Consider the following 23333-nt stretch of genomic DNA (forward strand, 5'->3'; position numbering starts at 1 on the left):
TGCAACATCCTGATGCTAGTCTATAACTTAAGCAATTAAGTAAATATTTAAAATATTCAATTCAATTTATTTAACTTCCTGTGTGAAGATTACATTACTGAGCTTTTAATACATAATTTCCCTGGTAATCGCGAGTGTAACTAAGCTGTCCTTAAGCTCCTATGAATATCATTCTAATTAGCTCTGTAATTAATAAGTATAATTGTATTCAATTAAGTTTCGTTGTAATTTTAATCGCGTTTGATTCCAGCAGGGTGGAGCGCCGCTACAATATGGATGGAGTTCTTGACAATACTTATGTAAAATCTCTCCAAAACGAAGGATTGGAAGACTAGGTATGATCGAATGGTCTGCCAGATTTCCCTATCTATCACTCCTGGATTACCTTCTATAGGGGTAGATTAAGTACAAGATGTATCGCACCACCAAACCACACACACTGAATGACTTACGGCGCCGCATTAAGAAAGAAACATGACTTCCTCGTGATATGATACAGCGTGCACTTGCCAAATTTTATAACAATCGATACAGTGTGCATTCTGTAAGTAAATGTCACATTTTCTTGTTCATGCTCCCTGAAATATGCAGTATACAGTTACCCACAGGAATATAACAAACTTTCTTTCAGATAATTCTCTATTCTTTAATGTCAAACGTAGCACACTGTATCTCGTAAAGAATTAGCGGCAGATCAAAAGTAGTTCAGATTTTCGTTTCGAGGAAAATCCTGGTCAATATTAACGTGTCACACACATCCTTTCAATGTAAAGAATATTGTTTGCTATCCGCTTTGACGGGATCCAAGATGGCTGCCATGATATCCACACCCTCATTCAATGCAGTTTTTGCATCAACAGTCACTTGTAACATTTGCTTTTCTTCCGCCAGCATATCTCGTTATTACTGGCCTGTTCCCATACTTTGGTCTGCTTCATACAATGTCAAACATACCCATTTCCATTTTTAAAATATTGTGTGATATCCAATATGGCGCAATCCATACTATCTGCCACTATCATGAGATCCACATCCTCATTCAATGCAGTCTTCGTATCAATACCCACTTGCAAACTTTGCTTTTCTTCGTCCACGTGTATCGTTATTACTGGAGTAACAACTTTCGACTAACTCTATATATAGAGCCACATGTATGTTTTGTTCAATATAAATCAATCAAATACTGGCCACAGAATATTTTTCAACTAATAAGCATTTTATACTTTGATCTCAGGCTTTTTTTTAAGTGAAGCGCTTTTTGTTTAGCCGGGCCATTTTGACCGGGATCCTATGCGGGACCGTTGTGATCTGGGCCCTTATGACGCGGGCAAGTTTTGTCCCGGGTCTTTCTGTACTTACCCTATTGCCCGGACCCCTCTGATGTGACACCATCTTATATAGTCTCGGTGCCGAAAGGGAAGATAAGTCCAATCAATCCAAACAACCTTAAAGCTTCAGTGTGAATGTTTGGACAGGTATAGGAGCTGTAGGAGACCTAGGGACGTCCTGTGGACATTTTGTGGCTTGTGAACAGCTGATGCATCGATCTCCATTATTATTATTATTATTATTATTATTATTATTATTATTATTATTATTATTATTATTATTATTATTATTTAACAGAAAACTATACGGAGAATGAATAGTGGCGTGTCTTTTCATGTGAATTTCACTTTATTCCAACCAAAACTTGTATTGGCAGCGTCGATTTCTCTTAACAACTTAATGGCCACAAACACATTGCATGACCAAGGTTGCATGTTATGCTTTTGTAGCTTTACCTTCCTCGATACAAATAATAAAAAAAGAAATAAAGAAAAGAGATAGAGAATTGTTTCTACTCTCACGCAGGAACTACAGAAAAATAGTGCAATTGATAGAAAATTTCGTGATACTTATTTCTAAGTTACAGGTCTACTCAGCTACTATATGTATTCTACTTGAAAGTATCTGTATTACTTTGGTCTTGGAAATAAAGTTAGAAATACAGACTAAGTTTATAAGGAATAATAATTGTTCTTTGATATTGCTCCATAAATGAAATGAAATCTTTAACACAAACTAAATACAACTTTCTTACAAGGCTGTCTATAATCTTTATTATAAATTAACTAGAAATGTTATAGTTTCGGAAGTATATCACTCCCTTCTTCAGACTACTACTCCAAGAAGAAGGAAGTGATCTACTTCCGAAACTGTAACATTTCTAGTTAATTTACAATAAAGATTATAGACAGCCTTGTAAGAAAGTTGTATTTAGTTTGCGTTTAAGATGGACACAAAGCCTTTTTATCATGAAATCTTTAAGTTTAACGTCCACGGTTATGCTAAAGGAGACGGTGAAGATGAGAAATGAATGAAATGGTGGAATGAAGAAAGTGGGAGGAAACGGGAGAACCGGGAGAAAACCCACGAGCACGGTGTTTGTCCAGCACAATGTCCACACGGCGCGAGCTGGAATCGAACCAGGGACCCCAAGCACCGGAGGTAAACGCTCTACCACTGAGCCACCGCGCCCACCAATATTGCTCCAAGTAACAATGAAGATGGTTGGAAATTGCCTGAGAAAGAGTTGCATTCTGACGGATATAGTAAAATGTATTGTGTAAGGAATGAGATAGAGGAGAAAGAAAATATGACACTTCATGAACAAGACTGGAAAAGGAAAACGAAACGATTAGAGTACGACGTTAGTGCATGGAAGCTTTATCAGTTTGTGGAAAATGGCTTACGAATGAGGACAGAATATAATTACAATAATAGTAATATTTAAGTGAACACTTCCTGGATCGAAGTAAATTCTGGCTGCGATTTCATATTTTGTAGACAACTTCTGGTTTTAATTACTAATCTCAGATTGGCACATAGTATTATTATAAATACGAGATCTATTCATAAAAAGAAAAACTTTCTTGAAAGATCACGATTAATTAAAGTGTCCCGCTTGTCACGCTGCCTACTGAAATTCTCCCTAAGTATTTTAACGATAACGCCCTACCTTGTTTTATTGTGAGAATGCAAGAATTTTGGTGAAGTTGTGTTCCGTTCTTACAGCAATTTTGTGGTATTACGACAATGAAAACTTTGGAAGAGGAGCGTGTGTCCATCAAATTTTGTTTCAAGTTGGGCAAGATATTTACAGAAACTTTTAAGATGTTGCAGAAGTGTACGGGGAAGAATTTATGAGCTGAACCCAATGTTGTGAGTTGTTTCAGTGTTTTACAACAGAAGAACATTCATCGCAGACGAGAACAAAACCTGGAAGCACAAAATCATGTGATGACGTTCATGTTCGAAAAGTTCGCGATGTACGATTAAATAATCGTTTGACGGTCCACGAGATGGCTGAGGAAAGTAGAAATCAATAATTCGTCCTATCATGTTATCTTAGTTGAATATGCATCATGTTGCTGCAAACTTTACTCTACGTTGCTTCATTTCTGATTGATAAATTTTGTGAAAGTCGTCCATCTACGTCTGTTGTTGCCAGTAATGTTGATGTTGTGCTTGAAATGATTGACAGAGATCGGCATGTGACATATCGTGAGATTCAGGCATTCTTGAACATTGACACGATAAATACGACTTTGAATGGTCACCTGAACGTGCGGAAAATGTCAAGTCTTGGGATTCCACACAATTTTACCGAAGTTCAAAAAGAAACTTGTGTTAAATGGTGTAAAGGAATGTTCAAAACGTTTAACCGAGTAAGTCAAATTTGGTGTACTGGATCGTTATAGGAAGGGAAACTCAGATCTACTCATACAAACTGGGAACTCATCCGCAAATCCACTCGTTACACATTTCCAATTGACCCAAAACCAACAAAACATGTTCGTTTGAGGAGTGCTCTCAAACAAATGATTACTTGTTTCTTCGGTTATACTGGTTATGTGGCAACTATAGCTTTAGAAGATCAAAGAACAGTAAATACTGAGTGGTATACAATTTTTGCTTGTCAGAGATCATCAATGAATTGCTTAAGCAAACGCAAATCATCACATTATTCTTCACCACCACAACCCCAATTGCCACTCAGCATACCATAGTGTTGACTTTTCGTCCAGTAAAAATGTCGAATTAATGACCCATTGTTCGTACTGACTTAATTTATCACCTAATGACTCCTATTATTCTCATACATGAAAAATAAGATGTGTGGTGAGCGATTTGTGTCGCCTGAAACACCTATTGACAGCATTCCAAACAGCGGTGTCTGAGTTAGGAGCTCCAGAGTGGAAAGAAATGCTTTCAAAATTGGTATGAATGTATGGAAAAGTGTATCGATCTTAAAGATGTGTATCTTGAAAACAACAAAGTCATTTCTAGAGTATCACATGACTTTTTTTTAAATATTAATTGGAGAAACTTTTCCAACAGCACTCATAGTAGACGGACCTCGATAATTTTATGGGATCTGGATCACACACGATTCCACAAGAATCGATCTAGTATACAGACAAAAACACACAAAGAGTAAGTTTTAAAAAGTAGCTCTCTTGAGTTCTCGAGATGCCACTTTCAGAGATATCTGACAGAGTGTTTTTGGAGAAATGGAAAGAAATTCTTTAAAATCTGTATACAAGAAAAGTAGCTATCTTTGATAGTTACAAATTCGTTGAAAACAGAAATGAATACACTAATTGAGCAATTGCATTCACCTGTGAAATACATTTTTATGTAGACTTTTTTTTATATTTGAAGTAGTGTATATAAAAGTTTGAATTACTATTACTGTTATTATTATTATTATCAGTAAAATATCAATTTCGGAAATACACGTTTAGCGTTGCGTACCAAAATGTTATTGACACGGTTTGTCACTGTACACTCAAATTCCGAATAAATTTCTATGAAACTGATTTATATTGAAAGTATTATTTGTATATATTCTACTCAATTCTGTAGACTTGTCTCCCTAGCAATAAAAATAATGGAAATCGTGTATTATTTTAACTGTTATTTACTGTAATTTTTAAAAAAATCTTTAATTTAATGTCCCGCGCTTATGCCCTTTAAGCTAAAGGAGACAAATGGCTATTGAAAATGAGGAAGGAAACCCATGGGCATAACGTTGTCCACCACAAAATCCCAAGGCTTGAGATCGATACCAGTCAGGGATATTTCGCACCAGAACAGAGCGATCTCTCAGTGAGCCACTGTGCCTCCTTTACTTTAAATGTGAACTACGGATAACACTCATCCTGTGATAAAGTATTGTATTCCTCTATATTTATGAAACAGAAATATACACGTTACGAAAAAGCACCTTTGGCGTCTAAGACCCGGTTAGATTCCCGGTGGAAGCTCTTGTGGTTCGGATCGCAGTTAAGCTGTAGATCTCATATAGCCTCACCGCTGAAAGGGATACTAAACTTAAAATCAAATCAAATCAACGAAAAAGCGATAAAAATAACTGCAAATATACAAAATGTGTGTATCAAACCATTCGAGAAAATTAGCTACTTGAAACGTAAAAAAAAAAAAAAAAAAAAAAAAAAAAAAAAAAAAAACGTGAAGGAATGATAAGAGAAGTTTGGTAGAGAAGAATATTACTGCAGACAGCTAAAGAGAGAAGAAACTTATTAGGGCACTATTTGAGAAGAAATAGGCTTATTAGAGATGTACTAGACAGTATGGAGAAAGGCAAAATGGGAAGAAAAGAAGAAAACTGCAGCTGGTGGTTGATATTAGAGAGAGAATCAAAATGACATGTTAAAGACCACAAGTATACGGAACCTTCTAATTCTGCGGTAACTGCCAGAAGAGGTGACTCATGAGGGAAGTCATACTTGTAAAAAATTAAAATATTATCGCTACAAACTAAGAAAAAAAGCTTACCGAATGTACTAATTTTTGAGTAGAATTAGTACTTAAGAAAGTTTTCTTTTAGTTTGAAGCGAAAACACCAATTGGTACCGGTTTGACTTTCCTAATGACCCGCCTCTGCCTGCAAGTAGGAATAATGCCAGAATGCAATACGAGAGAAAATGTCAGGTTGTCAAAAACCTATTGAGTCTTTGGCAGTCAAAATCGAGAATACATTAATTATTCTTTGAAAATAACATTAATGAAACCACATGTCCTCTATTTTGTTCGATATCCTTCTGACATTTTTCAAATAATACTATAATTTCGTCGCTGTAGAACTTGTATGATTTCTGGTCAAAAAATTGTGACACATGATATTTATAGGCCTTTTTTGAAACTAATTTAACACCATTCAAGGAATTCTGCAGAGATCGAGAAAAAAATAATAGTCTGGTGGTACCAGATCTGGGCTAAATGGTGGATGTATTAAAATCTCCCAGCCACGTTCTCTCATTTCCTGACGAGCCGTTAAAAATATACATGGTCTGATGTTATCGGAGTGGTATATAGCAGTTGGCCAGTTCGGTTGTTTCTTCTGAATTGCTAGGTGCACTCGTGACAATTATCGACAGTACAGGTTCGAACCTATCGTCTTTCCGGCGGCAGTAGCTCGTGATGCACGATGACCTTTCAATTCCACCAAATGCACTGTATTACCTTCCTGGGTGTTAGTGTGGGCTTTGTCACACACTGTATCTCTTCTTCTCGCTTCGATCACGTTCTTTATCACATGTCGTTATCATAAATTATCCACTTTTCATCACTCGTGATCAACCGCTTCAAACATGGCTCGAGTTCTTTACTTTTCAGTATAGATTCGCAGATAGACATTTGATGGAGCAAATGTCTTTGAGTTAGTTTGTATGGCACCCTAACGTCGAGCTGCCTGCTTTTTAGCTAGCTTGCTCCAGATGGTTTAACATTGCTTGCTGATGGATGTTTAGGATTTTGACGATGTCATGACTGCTTACATGCCGATCTTTCTCGGCTTTTGTCAAAATATCATTCACTTTCTCTGTGATTGATTCGCTAACTGTGAGAAGCAACTTGGACATCGAAATATCCAGAACGAAAGCGGTTGACGCATTGTGGTTCAGGCAAATGTCTTCACTGCACAGTGTTTGTGCCTTTGTCGAAATAAAACTGTAAAATGTATTTAAGTTTTGTGGAAAGTTTAATCATCTTCATGGCGCAATATCTTGCGTCTAATTTTAAGAATAAAAGTACTTTGTACATCTACTAGCTAAACTGTCAGCTGTCAAATTATGCTAGTCCTGACATGATGAGACTCACAAACCCTGACTGCGACACTAAAGCTTTGTACGCAAAAGCTTCATACTATCTAAACCACCTGATATACACTAATGTGCTGAACTTAAGGACGAGATACATAAAGTAATATAAATTATTGCAGAGTCGGTGGAAATGAATGAATGCTTGACAGCATGTTGCCAGAGGTCTCGTGCACAGGGAACAAGACGTTGCATAGGTTACGTCAGCGCGACCGAAGCACAGAATGTGTCTGCTCCCCGAAACACGAAACAGCTGAACTAAAGGGACGAGACAGCATATGTCAGTAAAAGAACTGTTAAGGTGCATTGTGATGGCGTTACTCAAAACATAGTCCGGAAATAATATTTGGGTGACTTTACAAGGGGAAGTATCGTCGGGAAACTGGAAGAAGCACGAAGTGTGATGAGTTTGGCTCAGGAGTTTGGTATTCCCCACATCATTGTTTCATGTGCATGGAGTGCATTCGAACCACAAACAATGCTGTGCAAAGAAGGGGTGGTGGTCGACCACAGCAGCTGATGACCGCTACATTGCACTTCGAACAAGCAGGGACTGACGTCCATAAGGAGGTGTTATTCCAAATACATTTAAGTCGACTTGAAGGCACCCTATTTTACGTTCCACAGTGACACATCGACTGCATGTGAGTTTTCTCTTTGTACCATGGCCAGTATGTTGTGTTCACTGACAACTGCACATCGGCGGCACCGTTATGGTCAGGGCCGGCCTTAAGCCGATTGGACCGATTGCTTCCAATCAGGCACCGCCATCAAACTCAAAATCAAATCAAAAACAAAGAGTATACTTTGGCCTCTCCTGTCCTCTGCCGTGGATGTATTTTTTTAAAATCAAGTTCGGAAAACCGAATGCATACTAGTGCGTACTGAATAGCTGGCTACTTATGAAGGTTGTCTTCTAACTCGAATAATCTAATGGAAAATATGTCATCCATCTTCCGTCAGTTTCTTAAGGTATGTGATCGTCTCATCACCAGTTAGTTTTATCTGCAGTCGATAACCATTTCAAGCTGATTATACCTTTCATAAGTAGTACCTACGATGTTCTCACTAGCGTGCATTAGGTTTTCCTGACTTGAGTTCTTTCCAAAAAGATACAGTTATTAAGAAATCTTTGAACTAACGAATTCATACGTATCAATGTGACCTTTTATTATGTCTTACAAATATAAACTTATGGAAACATAGACTTCACTAGTGTATTTCTCATAAAATTCTAGCCCAATTTGACGTACCCACTTCCTAATTTAAAAAGTCGAGCGAGATACAAGACGGCCAACTTCAAGAAGGCGGCGATGACAAGCATACCCTCAAATAGATGTCTATTTCCTCCCGGTGTCGGTTTTTGTTTTTCACATCTCTATCTGTTTTACAAATAAAATGAAATTTTCAAACTTGAAATACATTGCTATGGATTATTCTGATCAATCGGGGTTTTGGTCACTGCGGGCGTTCTTATGGACGGAAGCATTTTAAATTTTACTTTCGCTCGTTTCTTGATATTCCTCACTTCTCTGTCAAATTTTGTCAAGAAATTCGATTTCGTCATCGATAGGTTTACTTGTAAGAGAAGAAAACTATGAAATACTGGTGCAGAATCTTCTCGAAAATTTTCGAGGCAGAAGGGTGAAATATGTATTTTAAAATTCATACATTGTCCGGTTTTCCATTTGAGTTATTTCTCTGAAAAATTAGCTGTTATAAGCAATGAACAGGGTGAGCGTTTTCACCAGAACATTTTGCAGATGGAAAAATGTTATAAACGAAGATGGAGTGTGTCCATGATGAGGGATTACTATTAGTTCCTCCTCAAAGAGAACTTCAAAACATAGAAACGAGAAGTGTTTGAAAACTGTCTTTGCTGTTAATCATTTTTCTTAATTAAGCTTATAAGTAAACATGCAGGGTGTTTCGGGGATAAAGTGACAAACTTGTCATATGTGTTCAGGATCACAATACAAGAAAAATGTTTTTCTGCTACTTTGGTCAGAAACGCTTAGCTACGGAGAGAGCTAATTAAAAGTAATTACTGGAGTTGATTATTCCTCTTACCGTTTTATTATCCATATCACCATAATTAAGCATTTCCCGGAATGCCCTGTATATGAATACGTAAAAACAATATACACATAAGTTTGTAAATGATGTCTTTGCAATGTTTAGTATCACATACATGTATTTCTTTCATTAAAACCTAGAATTTAACCTCATAAACACCCTTTATTTTATATCTCAAATTACATTTACTCCTGTTAGCAGTTAATCATCATCATAGCAGAAAATCTGAGTGTGATACGAAAAACTGACTGCATTTTCATTTGCAGGACGTTTGATTTAGTCTATTAATTTTCACGCACTATTTAAGCGTACACTTTGTCATCCATTCTGACTGCAAAATCTCTATTAAACTTAAAATGAAATGAAAATAATCCGGATCATTTGACATCCGAGGATTTATTCTTAAGAGATGGATGATTAATGAAAGGGGGTGATTATGAAATTAAATTTGTGTGCTCTCCTACAGGGAATCGAGCTCAAGAATATGTACATCACAGGCGCACGCGCTAAGCACTAGACCAGCAGGGAGAGTGTTATATATATATATATATATATATATATATATATATATATATATATATATATATATATATATATATATATATATATATATATTGTTTCTATAGACCTTGGTAGAAGTTAGTTGTGAACCTTGGGCCCCGCACTACCTAAGGCCGGCCCTGGTTATGGTGGCAACAAGAACATTAGGAGTACAACGAAAAGAAGTGGGGTCGCGTTTCCTTGTAATATGAAAGCAGATATAGTCTCAGTAGTGATGCTGAATGTTGTAGAACATGATTATTTTTGTGGACCAGGTGTTCTTGTATGGAGAGGTATAATGTTGCATGAACATTCCGATCTCCAGATATTTGAACGTGGTACACTTTGTTATGCACTGTGTTCCTTCCTCACGTGCGTCTTTTTAGAAGTGCAATCGAGCCCATCTTCACCTTTATGTATGATAATTCGCGACCGCATCGAACAGCGCATGTTTCGGAGCTCTTGATACGAGAGGGTATTCGGTGAATGGAATGGCCTACCAGTTCAACTGACTTGATCCCATTGAGCACATGAGGGATGCTATAAGGAGACGTCTTGCAGCACATCTAGAGACACTAAGGACCATCCAACAGTTGTCAACAGGGCTGGTGGAGGAATGAAACAGTATACCATATAAATCTTGTGGGCAGCATGAAGCACGTGCACGCATCGCTATCCGTGGGATCCCGTGCCCTTCTAAAACAATTTCACCCCTTCTGTAATATCAGGCAGACAATCATAAGTCTCAGTGACTTCAGTGTAAGTTATTGTTTATGTATAAAAGTGTCATTTTTTTTCTTTCAATTAGTGTTTCGTCCTGTTGTTTCCTTATTGTACTAAAGCACTATTTTCTCTGTATGGCTAAAGTTTCAATGAATTACACCACTTTGGAGTGACACAGCATGCAAAACTTAGTTTCAACTTTAAGTTTTATATATCAGTATATTTTCAGCACTATTTTAATATGTCATATTTTCAAAGGTAAAATAAATTCTCATTGTACTAGTACTTTATAATACTTTGAACTTCAACATTTTCAACTGATTTTAATTAGTTTTTAGTACGTTTTCTAACACCTTCGATTATCCATAATCGTACTTTGACTTTAAAATCAAATAATTTAAAGCAAAAGCAACATACTAAGAATATTAATAAAATGCAGCCATTACACAAGATAAGTAATTCAGTAATGTGTTTAAGTGTCGCCTTTCGTATTTTAAAAATTTAGAAAAGTAATTCACGTTTTATTATTATTATTATTATTAAAATCGAACTTACTTAATGCATAAGAAATCAAGTGAATACGTAACTACAAAAAAGAAAACTTATCCTCACTTTCTTCTCCATTCAGAACACAATGGTTAAAAGAGGAACACTTTTGCATGCCTCAAAAAACACTCTTTTCTTTTCACACTCGAAGAAATCGAAAAATCAGGCTCCAATTCAACTGAGAGAGAGAGAGAGAGAGTAAAGATCGCCTACTCCTTTGGAGTGAAGCCAACTGCTTTATTGATGGGGCCACCAGAACCTTTGCTTTCGAAGAAAATTGCTTGGATTATTTTACAAGCAACTGTGTTTCATTCACTATAGCTACCGACCAAGAATTGAACGAATAAATCCTCTTCATATTCACAGAAATCATTCGCTTTCAATGCCTTCATCTTTTCTTTCTATTTCTTTAACTCACTTTTACTGTCGCGCAACATAAGGTAGCGTGTAGAATTAAACCCTACCCAAAATTGAAATCCACATAGTAACATAAATATCTAAAGACAACATCAGTTGCCTATACAGGTAGTGCATACCATAATAATTGATTATAAATTAAGGTAACTTTAATATTAGGAAGCATACGATTGAATAAATTAGATCTACATGATATTTGAGATTTTATTCATTTTGAAGACCCAAATTTTCCTTTGAACAGAGAAACAAATGAAGCGCAATTCAAAAGCTTGTGGCTCACTACTGTCTGCCTGCTGTTTACAAGCCTGATATTTATCAGAGGCATTAATGTCTTCGAAAAGTTTGGTCAATTCATTCACATAATTTTCCCTTAGATTAAATTTTCACAGACACTATGGTCCTAGAACCCTTGTAGGACTTAAATACAAACAAGATATGGATGTTAGACACAGACAGGGCCAGATTAACCCATCTAGAGGCTCGGAGGTAGAAAAAATATGTGGCCTCTGCTGACTTAGCCTAATACAGTCCTACGTACGAAAGGCGGTTTCTCTTACCATCATATTGGTTCGCATATAGAGCATGTCACCCGACAGTGATGCGTATATGGAAGCAATGGACAGAAGATAAGTGTAAGCCACGATGATCGGGCGGTGCATCGTGCAATATAGCTGTATCATAAGATGACAGCCATCTTACCCGCATAACCACGAACGACCGTATAGCTAAGTCCATAGTGTTACCTCGAAACTGTAGCTGAATAACGGATGTCAACTTCTATCAATCGAAAATTCTATCTTCTGAACGCTGTTCTAATGCCAAACAGGTCTTTACATCAGCTTCCATAACCCAGAACCACAAACGCCTACAGCTGCAATGGACGAATAAACAATTGCTGGTCTGTTGATTAGCAAGTAGTTGTGATTTCGGACAAGTTTCTCTTCAACCTGTCCTTCAATGAGTGCTTCATACGAGCTAGACGCTATCGTAAAGAGTACAACATTCCAGTATGTATCATCAAATGTTATAGCAGCCCAATGGCAGATGTGGAATGGGAAATCATTGGGTATAGCACGCGATGTTTGTTGTTCCTTCAGAAGCATTTTTCTAAATTCACTGATGTGAACTTTATCCAGCAGTGTCGGGGGAGTTCTAGAAGTGTTCCTAAGGGTAGCGGGGATCCTTCCTCACAACATTTTGAAAATTGACTCTCCTGAAAATAGAGTATTATATATTTTTGAGTGATAATGGATTTTCTCATAATGAAAAATATTATTCTATAGCAGTATAACAGTATAACCAGGGAGCTTACAGGGCTTCAACCAATATCTTAGTACCTGTCACGCCATTCTAAACTTTAGTTAACTTTTGAATTTGTATATTTTAAAAGGAAAAAACAAATGAAATTAGTTGCATAGAACAAATTTTAAGGTCATATTATTGAATAATGATTATTTAAACAATACAGCGAATTGAAACGAAATGCTACTTTAGTTCAAAATTCTCCTCCGCCCCTCCGATCTTATTTCTCTGAAAAGATCGCGCACTACTATCACTTCTTAAGAAGTACAGTGCAAGATTAAAGTTCTCTCTCTTTTTCTTTTGTCTTCTTCATTTTTCTCTTTTCTTATTTTCCTTCCTTCTCTTTTATGTGAGTGTTAAACACCCCCATAAGAATTCTGTGGACGTTCGAGCATTGGATCATTCGCGAAGTTGGCCCGCTGACTTCATTAGTAACGAGAGCACTGGAGTATCTGCAAAGTTGACCGCCCTTGACCTCACTAGTAACGGCTACAACAATGAAGTTCTAGGGATAGTGGTCGTACTCCACATTCAGATATCTCTGGATACCGTATTTCAGCAGAACTACGTTCGGTTACATGTTTTCCGGAATGTACAAGCGTTCTTCAATAAACGACGGATACCACTGTTTTCCTAGTGTGTACGACAGTCTTCTTACATGTAGTTAATGGAATATGTATGAGATATGTTTGATTAGCACCTTGTTTTACACATTTCAGAGGTCCGTAAGATTGCCAGATTTTTCAGAGAGAAAATGCTGGCCTCATATAGTAAAATGTGCCGAAAAAAGGTCAAACTTAAGGGGAAAACTACGATCTGGTAACCTTAGTCCAACATCTTATGGCCTTGCATATAAGCAGTACCGGGTATAGCAGACCATTCCTCAGAAACACAACCAATGTCTATTTCTAGGGCACTGAGTTCGGGGTCGCTCAGATGATCGAACACACCCAGAATTATTATGGAGAGGCTCAGCACCAACAAAACGGACAAGAAAAAAGATAAGAAAAGAGAAAAGAAATGAAAAAGAAACAAAATGGAAGAAATTCTAATCTTCCGACATTAGGGCCCGACGTTTTCATAAAACGGTGAGGTGGGATATAAGAGACATATTTTAAACTAAAGGCACGCATTTCATTCCAATTAGCTGCATCGTATATTATCATTATTCATAAATATCCGTTTAAATTTTGTTCTATTAAAATAACCTTGACTGTTTTCTTTCCTTTTAAAATCTTTAATCCAAAGATTGTTCAGAGTCGCGTGACGAGTTCTAAGATAATGTCGTCATAGACTCATTCAACAATATTTTCCATTATGAACAACTCCATTTTGATTTTAAAATACCTAAAACTCTATTTTCAGAAGCATTTTTCTAAATTTTTCGGGCAAAGGCCTAGTATTCCCGCTAAGATTTGGAGTACCCCCAGAGTTCCACATTGTGCAATACTGTGAATTAGAGAACCTCCACTAATTCTGAACTCTTCTGGTCTATTTCATTCGATGTCACGTCATGTGGATGTTCTAATTTCAATACCTGAACGTTTGACGCTATAGTAATATAAAAAAGATTAGAATGTTGGACAGTTTCTGCAATTGCAGTTATTTCTGTATATTCATGTAACGAATTTTTAGTACAAATTTAATTCTAGTATCTTCCTCACAAGTATCTTTCCTCTTGTAATTTTTACAGTCAGCAGTGTACGTGTCAGCAAATCACGCACAAATCTTACACACAACAATATATTAGCAATTTTAACGCCCTTTTCAATGAAAACCGGAAAGTGGGGCGCGGTGGCTCAGTCGTAGAGCGTCCAATTCTGGTGCGTGGGTTCCTGGTTCGATCCCAGCTCGCCCCAAGTGAACTTTGTGGTTAACAAACACTGTGTGCGTGGGTTTCTCGCGGTTCTCCCGTTGTTTCCCACTTTCTTCATTCCACCATTTTCATTCATTTCTCATCATCACCATCTCCTTTAGCCTAGCCGGCATAAACGTGAGACGTAAAACTAAAAGATTTCGTTTTGAAAGAAGAAAACCGGAAGGAAACCTTTAGGTTAAAAAACATTATTTAAGAATATTACTAACGCATATGGAAAAGTAACGTTTACCACACAATATTCACAACGTAACATAACGTGTGATTGCAACCAGGTTTAATAAAATAGATTATACAAGAAGAATGCTTTAAAAAGCTAATAAACATATCGATTATTTGCTTTTAAATAGAATGTCATATCCTCGTACACAAACACTTTGAAATTTATTAAAAGATTAAGTTCTTTTTCCTCATATCTAGACGACTATGACAGAACGCGAAGAGAATGGAATTTCGGCCATTCAACCTTGAAACACAAAAGGGTATGACGTAATATATGCATTATTGCAACATGGATCCGGGATCTCCCCTCCAGCATCACAGAAGGTGCAATTACATTGAATGAAGACCTGTACGAAAATATCTATTCATCAGAGGACTAACTACCTCTCTCTCATTCTCTTTCTTTTTTGCTCTATCTCTACCTACCCCTATTCTCTTTCTTCTCATTCAATTATCAAATGATGAATGCTACCATTCTCAACTAGTCTCCCAGTTTAAAGCGATATTTTTTTTAACAGCAAACGTCAAAAAGTTAGTTAACTCGATATTGTGTCCTTGCGATCGATGAATGCCAACAACATTCAGATGATGTTCTTACTCTTAGAGACTTCTCTTCTGTAGTAGACATTCTAATGGAGGCTGGAATTCAATTTCCGTAATAGACTGGTGCAAATATGGATTCCAAAAACACGCACATTAATCAACCAGGAGGCACTTTTAGTGAAAAGCAAGTAAAACAGACTCCTTAGGTATAATTAGTCCATGCTGATTTCAAAACTTTATAACCAAGTTAAAATTTTTCTCCGAAAAATATTATACAGGAGTTGAATTTGCACTTGAACTCTATGCGTATTACTTTGTAACTCTGAAATGAAATCTTTGTTTTACGTCCCACTATTATACCTGGTAGGTTAAAGGAGACGGTGATGATAAGAAATGAATGAAATGGTGGAATGAAGAAAGTGGGAGAAAACGGGAGAACACCGCGAAAACCCACGCGCACGGTGTTTGTCCACCACAAAGCTCACTTGGCGAGATCTGTAATTGAACCACCTTTGTACACCTTTGTAACTCTACTGTAACATATTAGACTCTGGTGACATGCTGATAAACATTAACCGCAATCATCATCATAGGTATTCTGTCACCACTTATATGTCATGTGCTCCACATCTAGAACCTTTCATGTTCTTACTATACTCCGCTAGTTTCATTCGTTTTGGACTTCTTTAAATTGACCGATAATTACAGTATTATTCATTCTTCCTCTTTTACCTTCTATTCTGCCATATCTGTAGTAACATTATCTTCTTAAAATATGTCAGTTTACGTTTCTCTTTATAACTACCTCCAACTTCTGTCCCCAGCTTCTACTAACACTTATTCAGTTTTTGGGTAGGGGTTTCCTCCAGCTATTTTCCTCAATTCTTCTTCATATCCGACCAAAAAAGCACACTTCATTCTTCAACAGTTTTTATCGTAAAAAATATTGTTAACTTTTGTTTGTGGTGTCACTGCAAAGCTAATATATTTACTAATAACTTTCTGACTCATAGCAGCTAAATATCGTTTTCACTAAGCAGACTTTAAACAGGAACTAAGTAATGTTGGTGATCAACAATGAAGAATGCATGAAAACACCAACTGCATAAGATTAGATTGTAGTATTAATGTTTTATTATATATGTATATATACCGTTCAAATTTTGTAATATTTAGAGAAGTGTAAAAAGAAGCTGTAAAGTTTGATTTTATTCTCGTTTGTGAAGTTTGATGCTGATAGAAAATGAGCATTAAAGTGACTAACAACCAGTGATGTGCCGTAAACTACAATTTTACGTCTACGCGATTGTCTACCGTAATCTATATGTAATCTACATTACACCTTTTCCCGTGTAGACTATGTAGACAACCACTATCAAATGTAAGGAAAAATTTCGTTGCTCGTTTGTTCATATTTCCTCATTCAGTTGTTTTGCTTCGGTGCAGCGAAAGATTAGGGAAACCACTTACATGTAAAAAGTAGAGGGAATTATCTAATCTGTATGTTTTCTCTGCTCTGCACATACCACTTCCTTAGATTTTCCACTTCGAGCACTGCTTTTATAATGACATTTACAAAACTAATTCTCACCTGTGGGCTTTCAGTCTTGAATCTGCTGTATTTGCAATTTTTCTTGCATATTTTACAAAATGCATAATATTTTTCATTTTCCTTCATCAAGACCAAACTAAGTATTCGAAAGTTACTATTCGCTGGTCTAGGCATTTTATTTTGTACGCAATTTCGCAAGGTAACGACAAAAGAAAGCTCCTTTATTGTCCACGACGCCATAATGAATTACGTGTTGTTGACATATTCTACATAGTCTACGTTGTTTACATTGTCTACGCATAGTTGACACGTAAACGTAAACTATCGTTTTTTACGCGTAGACGCACATCTCTGCTAACAACTTCTTTCTCCAATACATTTTTTACATTAATTCAATCACTTAACATAACTTATAACAAGTTACGGTTTAGCGCAAATACTTTCAATTTAGTGAGAAAAATAATTACTCGGAACCATACTCGTACCGTGGTTGTGCGTACAATTCTCCGCCCACTTTTTGAGTTCGATTCTTTTCGTTGTTGTGGTTGACCATCAGAAAATGAACCTGTCAGGAAAACGAAAATGTTATTTTCTGACATGGTATCGAATTATTGATTCCCCCACCCAAAGACAAGGATCGCGTACTAACTCGTGAAGGACGTAAGAAGTTTTTCCATCTCGCTTCTTGTTTTTATCCACCCTTTCCTTAGGTTTCTGTTTCCTTTCCGTAAATTACTCTCTTGAGATCCACTAAAGTGTTTTTATACCTTCGAATTTTAAAGTCACGATCACAAAAAACGTCTATTATTTTGTTTTCCCGGTTCGGCCATATCATGGTTGAGTTCAAAATCCTCTGTGTTACTGGAAGTGTCATGCGCAGATGGGAATTAGGACTTAAAAGCTTTGAACATACGAAGGTAAAATACACCAAGGTTGATCGTTAGTCGATTTGGATATAGACGTCGTTCAAGTCATGCGGATTTTCATCGAGTGAATGGTGAAGGTGTTTGATAAAAGATAATAAACTGTATTATACAAGAATTTCTATATATCATTATGTATATAGACTAATGTTTCTCAAAGTGCTGTGGCCTACAGTACTGACTACTTCACCCACAAAATCAACCAAAAAATAGGAAAATATTAATATTTTTCAACATTGAGGTTTTGTTTTACGTACTTGACATGTAGTATAAACCTGGATATTTCTTGTAAATTTGTAGAGGAAGAATACGGAAAACGTTTGTTGATTGATAGAAAACGTTTGTTTAATTTGATCTAAGAATCAAATCAATTCAAGGACTCATATATTCACACACAAACTCTCCTGCTTTACGCAGGCAAGCTTCTCTTGTAGAAAAGCTTGCGTAGAAATAAGAATGATAACACTGTAATGATAACTTCTTATTTTATTTGTGACACTTTCTTCTTTGTGAGTGTAAGATCTTCAAAGAAATTATTTGGGACACATGACTCAGTAGGATGTTGCGAGGGTTCCTTGGTTCGATCCCAGTCCGTGTTTTGTGGTGGAAAATATCGTGTCTGTTAGTCTCCTCTAGAATTTCCCATTTCCTCCCACATTCCACACACCATCATAATAATTCACTGCCATTAATCATCCGACTACTTTACCCTACAAAGTAACGCGGGACATAAAGCAATAGAAATTTTATTCCATTTCAAAACTACGGAATTGCAGCTTCATAAATATTGCAACTTTTGGCTTTTAGCCGGTACTAACCAATTAATTTTTAGCTATACACTGTTACATCTAAAAGATAATGATAAGTTTAGGTGGAAACCAATGGCGTTCGAAGACAATATGAATTGAATTATTGAAATATTCCACTATATTTTACAAAAAATTAAAGACGTCAAATTATGTAAAGAAGCAAGCAAGTGATTGATGAGTTATTGAATAAAAAAAACTAACCAAATAATGTACCCATCGTTTATGTTTTCTCCAGGTTTTTATTGTGTTTCTTGGGATACGGACAAAATCTCGCGGCCGAAACATCGCCGCCCAAAATCTCGCGTGGCCAAAACCTCGCCGCCCAAAATCTCCCGTGGCCAAAATCTCGCCGCCCAAAACCTCACGGGACAAAATCTCGCCGGGCCAAAACCTCGCGTGGCCAAAACCTCGCTGCCCAAAACCTCGCGGGACAAAATCTCGTCGGGCCAAAACCTCGCGTTGCCAAAACCTCGCGTTGCCAAAACCTCGCCGCCCAAAATCTCACCGGGCCAAAACCTCGCCACCCAAAACATCGCGTGGCCAAAACCTCGTGGGCCAAAATCTCGCCTGCAGCTTAATAAAAATTCAATGTAGTATAACAATATCTGCTGCTTTTCTTATAAGTAAAAAGAAAAAAGGAAGGAAGAGCTTGGTGTGGTGAGAGTAGGGGCACCGAATTCTACTTTGCCCCGGGCGCCGAAATCTCTAGCTACGGCTCTGTATTATATATATATATATATATATATCCCACTCCCCCTCCCTTTTGTTGTGCCGACAAAGTGAAATTATAAAAGACATCCTAGGCTCGTACCTCATCTATGTTGAAAATTTGATTGAGATCCGTAGGATGGCTCAAGAGGTATATTGTAACAAACATAGTCATTTAATTTTTATATATATAGATTTCCAAAGCATGCATTAGAATTTTTCTTGTCATTATTTTAATGTAATTATGTGTTATTACTAAATATATACATATAGTAGTATATAGAAGATTCTACATTGAAGAAATCGTCGCGAAGAGGTTTTATCCTGACGACATTTCTTCCCAGGCGACACTACATCTCGCTTAATTAAGACCAGACGAGATTCTGTGTCGCGAGATCATTACAACGAGGTTTTGGTCAGGCGAGATTTTGGGTATGGCGATATTTTGGGGCGCGAGGTTTTGGAAGACGAGGTTTTGGCGCGGCGAGATTTCGGCCCGCGAGGTTTGGGCTGGCGAGGTTTTGGCCCCGCGAGATTTTGGCCCGCGACGTTTCGGGCGGCGAGATTTTGGCCAGGCAGGGTTTTGGCCCGGTGAGATTTTGTCCCGCGAGGTTTTGGGCGGCGAGGTTTTGGCCAGGCGAGGTTTCGGCCCGGCGAGATTTTGGGTCGCGAGGTTTTGGGAGGCGAGGTTTTGGCCAGGCGAAGTTTTGATCCGCGAGGTTGTCGCCGCGAGGTTCTGGCCGCGAGATTTTGTACCCAAACCGTGTTTCTTATTACTCCTCAGTGATAATTATATTACACGGCACAATGAGAAAAAAATAACACTATATACAGGTAAGGCTCTTGAATTATTTCGTGACTAAAGGGTAAATATTCCGTTTTCCGTAAGAGACAAGGATTCTGGTGGGAGAACGTACGAGACCTGTAGGAAAAGTATCCGATCATGGTCCTAGAAAACCAATACACTCACCTGGTATTTTCTTCGTCCTAATTCTCTTCAAATTAGTTCCCTCTTGCTTCCATGCATTGAGTTTGGTGGTCTTTCCGCTGCTCGAAAGAGGCCTGAAATTCCTCATCGGGAAGTGGCATGACACCAGCTGTCGGCAGGGTGCACTAGATTTCCTCTCAGGTGCGACAGTGAGTTTCTGTCTGGTACTTTTATGCTTTTCGCGAACAGACAGAAGTCTCACAAGGTACTCGGAGAGTACTCGGAGAGTAGGAGGCTTGACGAAACGTTGAAATCTTATGCTGTGCTGAAAATGAAAACCACATGAACTGCATAATCATTATCCTGGTGCAGTCTTCGAGGCTTTGAAGTCCACAGGTCTCGTGATTTCGGACAAAGAGCGCCGTGTAAACGATGGAAAATGTCTAAAGGAAAGTCCTTTGTACGTGTACGTCTTACCTCTACCTACTCATGACATACATTGACACGAAAATCGAAGAACACCATCAACAATGGTTTGAATTTGATACGCACCTAACGATTTTCTCTGGATCTTTGCAAGCTTTGTCAAGCCTTGGCGAGGTCGGATGTATTCACGGACTTAGTTGTGAGTTCGTTCTCACGTCCTATTCGTACACCCATTATGGCTTTAATATTTAAGCCGAGCAGACACAGCAGAAGAGCACCTAACATAACCCCTCTTTCACAACAGCAGATGCAAATGACAGTAACGCCACCTACAGCCTAAAAATATTATAGACCCCCTCTTCTACGTGCCATTGGGCTCGGAAGAAGCTGGAAGGTGTGTACCTCAACACGGATTTTTGAATGATCTTGAGGTAGGCAGGGTTGGAAATAAGCAAGCCCTCTCTGGAATTCCAGGGAATCTCAGATTTGAGTAGTTTCTGCCGGGTTGTGATCATTCCGTAGGATTCGGTACATGATGGTACCTTAGCACCAAAAGAGGATGTGAGCTTTCCTTAACGCTCCAGTGCCGACACTGGACATACTGATAGCCTTTCACTTGCTAGGGGGTTTCCCTCTAGGAGTAGCTATGACTGGGAGACACTGAGGACCTTTGGTCCGTCGTGCTGAATGAGCGTAATCCATTACTTTCATTCAGTGTCTTAAGTATTAGATGAGCATTCTTGATTAAAGCAATTACCACCAGTCCCAATAATCACGGGCCGTAATAACGAGTAAGAGGCCAGCCATTAAGAGAGAGTGTACACATACATCCAATCACAAAAACGCAAATACTGTATGTTCGTTGTAGCATCAATACTTGTGTTATCTCATTTCGGTTGAAAACTGGGAAGGAAGTGATCTAATACTTATTATGAGACAAATGTGCTATTCAAGATTTCGTCTGGTTTGCTTGAAAAATATCATCAGGGAATATCTTAGTCAATAACTGCATACATAAGACGGGATATGATTTTATTTTCCTTAAATCATTTACTCATATTTTCTATTGCAGAATCTATTTTGAAAAATAAAAAAGGAAACATGAGAATAAATTTGGTATCCAGAAATAGATTAAATGTGTGAACCGCTTGCTGCAAAAGAAAATAACTGAAAAATGTGAAATTCATATTGCATATTTTCTTATTTGAGCTATCAGAGACATATATTATTACAATGATGTGTTATCTGCAGGCTGTAGAAAGCCGTTATTACCCGTAAGGAGGGAAAGCAATGTAAATTTTAAACCTCGATTTTTATGTGCATATATTTCCGAAATTCAACCATACAAATTAATAGAACCCTTTGCTGTATCCACTTACATCTTTCCTTCATCATATTCTTTTTGATATTCATATGTCTGTTCTTTCCGACAAATAAAGTTATAATGTATAACTCAAAATTTATTTCTTTGAGAACCTCTTGATTTATCTGCAAAAGCTTGTAGTTGCTTTATATGTTATTTCAATACTTTTCATTGTTTCATAAGTTCAACAAATATATTATCGTCACACTGAACCACAATGATAGGGACAAAAACAGATGCGTTTTCCGAGATATCACTTTCACAATATGTTTTCAACACGACACGATCTCTCAACTCTTCTCTCGCAGCCAGCATTGCCCATTTTCAGAAGAATAATTAAACTGTATTGAAGTAGAGTTGTAAAGTTTATCAGGGTCTCTTGTGAACTTTGTAAAGTGTTCTTTTTTTTTTAAAAAAAAAAGGGGGGGGGTTACCAAAAGCTCCTTTATATATTTACTCTGTCCGTCCGGTAGACACAACATCTGCTACTTGTTAGATCAACAGATCAACAGGATACAGGTCTAGAGGATCAAAAGTTAGTAATCAGTTTGTTGAAGGAGATGATTCATCCACTTGGTTTGAAGATACAGACTACACAAATCTGTTCTCCATGTATTCCTATGGGATAGTAAACCAAGTGACAAAGTAAATCTCCTTGTGTTATGCACCACCCACATCTTAACTGATATTGTGGTTGCCTATGAATCAGACAACAGTTCTTAATTTTTAAGGAGTTTGGTTTACATCGTTTTTATATTTTCAGGTTTCATGTTCTATATATACTGTGACAAACCAAATTCCTTCACGTGGTTTGTCACAGTACAAATTCCTTCACGACAGTAATACTTGTTTATGATTAAAAGGAATTCATACGTAAAATTTATGCCAAACCTCGAATTTCCTCTATTGTATAATTCTGATTAGTTCCCCCATTTAACCTACCATCAACAACTGACAGAATAAAGTCAGAAATATACCAAGTCTAAGTTTTCTTTTCCCGTAAAACATGTGTAATTTTTAAAAATAATACAAGTAGAGAGAAACATGAGTATATTAGTGGTAACTTAAAGATAGAAAACCACAAAGATTATTGTTTTAACCTACATCTAAAAAAAAAAAAAAAAAGTTGACTCTTTTCCTTGGCTCTTGTTGATTTATTAATGAGAAATTATTTATCCCCTATTTTAGAGTTATTAAGTGAAACATTAATTTA

At 37.2% G+C, this 23333-nt stretch overlaps 1 non-coding gene across 1 annotated transcript; it reads right to left on the bottom strand.

Annotated features, from left to right (window-relative positions):
- Positions 1 to 2448: 2448 nt before the first annotated feature.
- On the bottom strand, positions 2449 to 2520 carry TRNAR-CCG (transfer RNA arginine (anticodon CCG)). The gene has a single exon. It is a non-coding gene; the product is annotated as a tRNA-Arg (tRNA).
- Positions 2521 to 23333: the final 20813 nt, after the last annotated feature.

Source organism: Thermobia domestica, chromosome 2, assembly GCF_964235325.1.
Source record: "Thermobia domestica chromosome 2, izTheDome1.hap1.1, whole genome shotgun sequence".
NCBI classification, from domain to species: Eukaryota; Metazoa; Arthropoda; class Insecta; order Zygentoma; family Lepismatidae; genus Thermobia; species Thermobia domestica.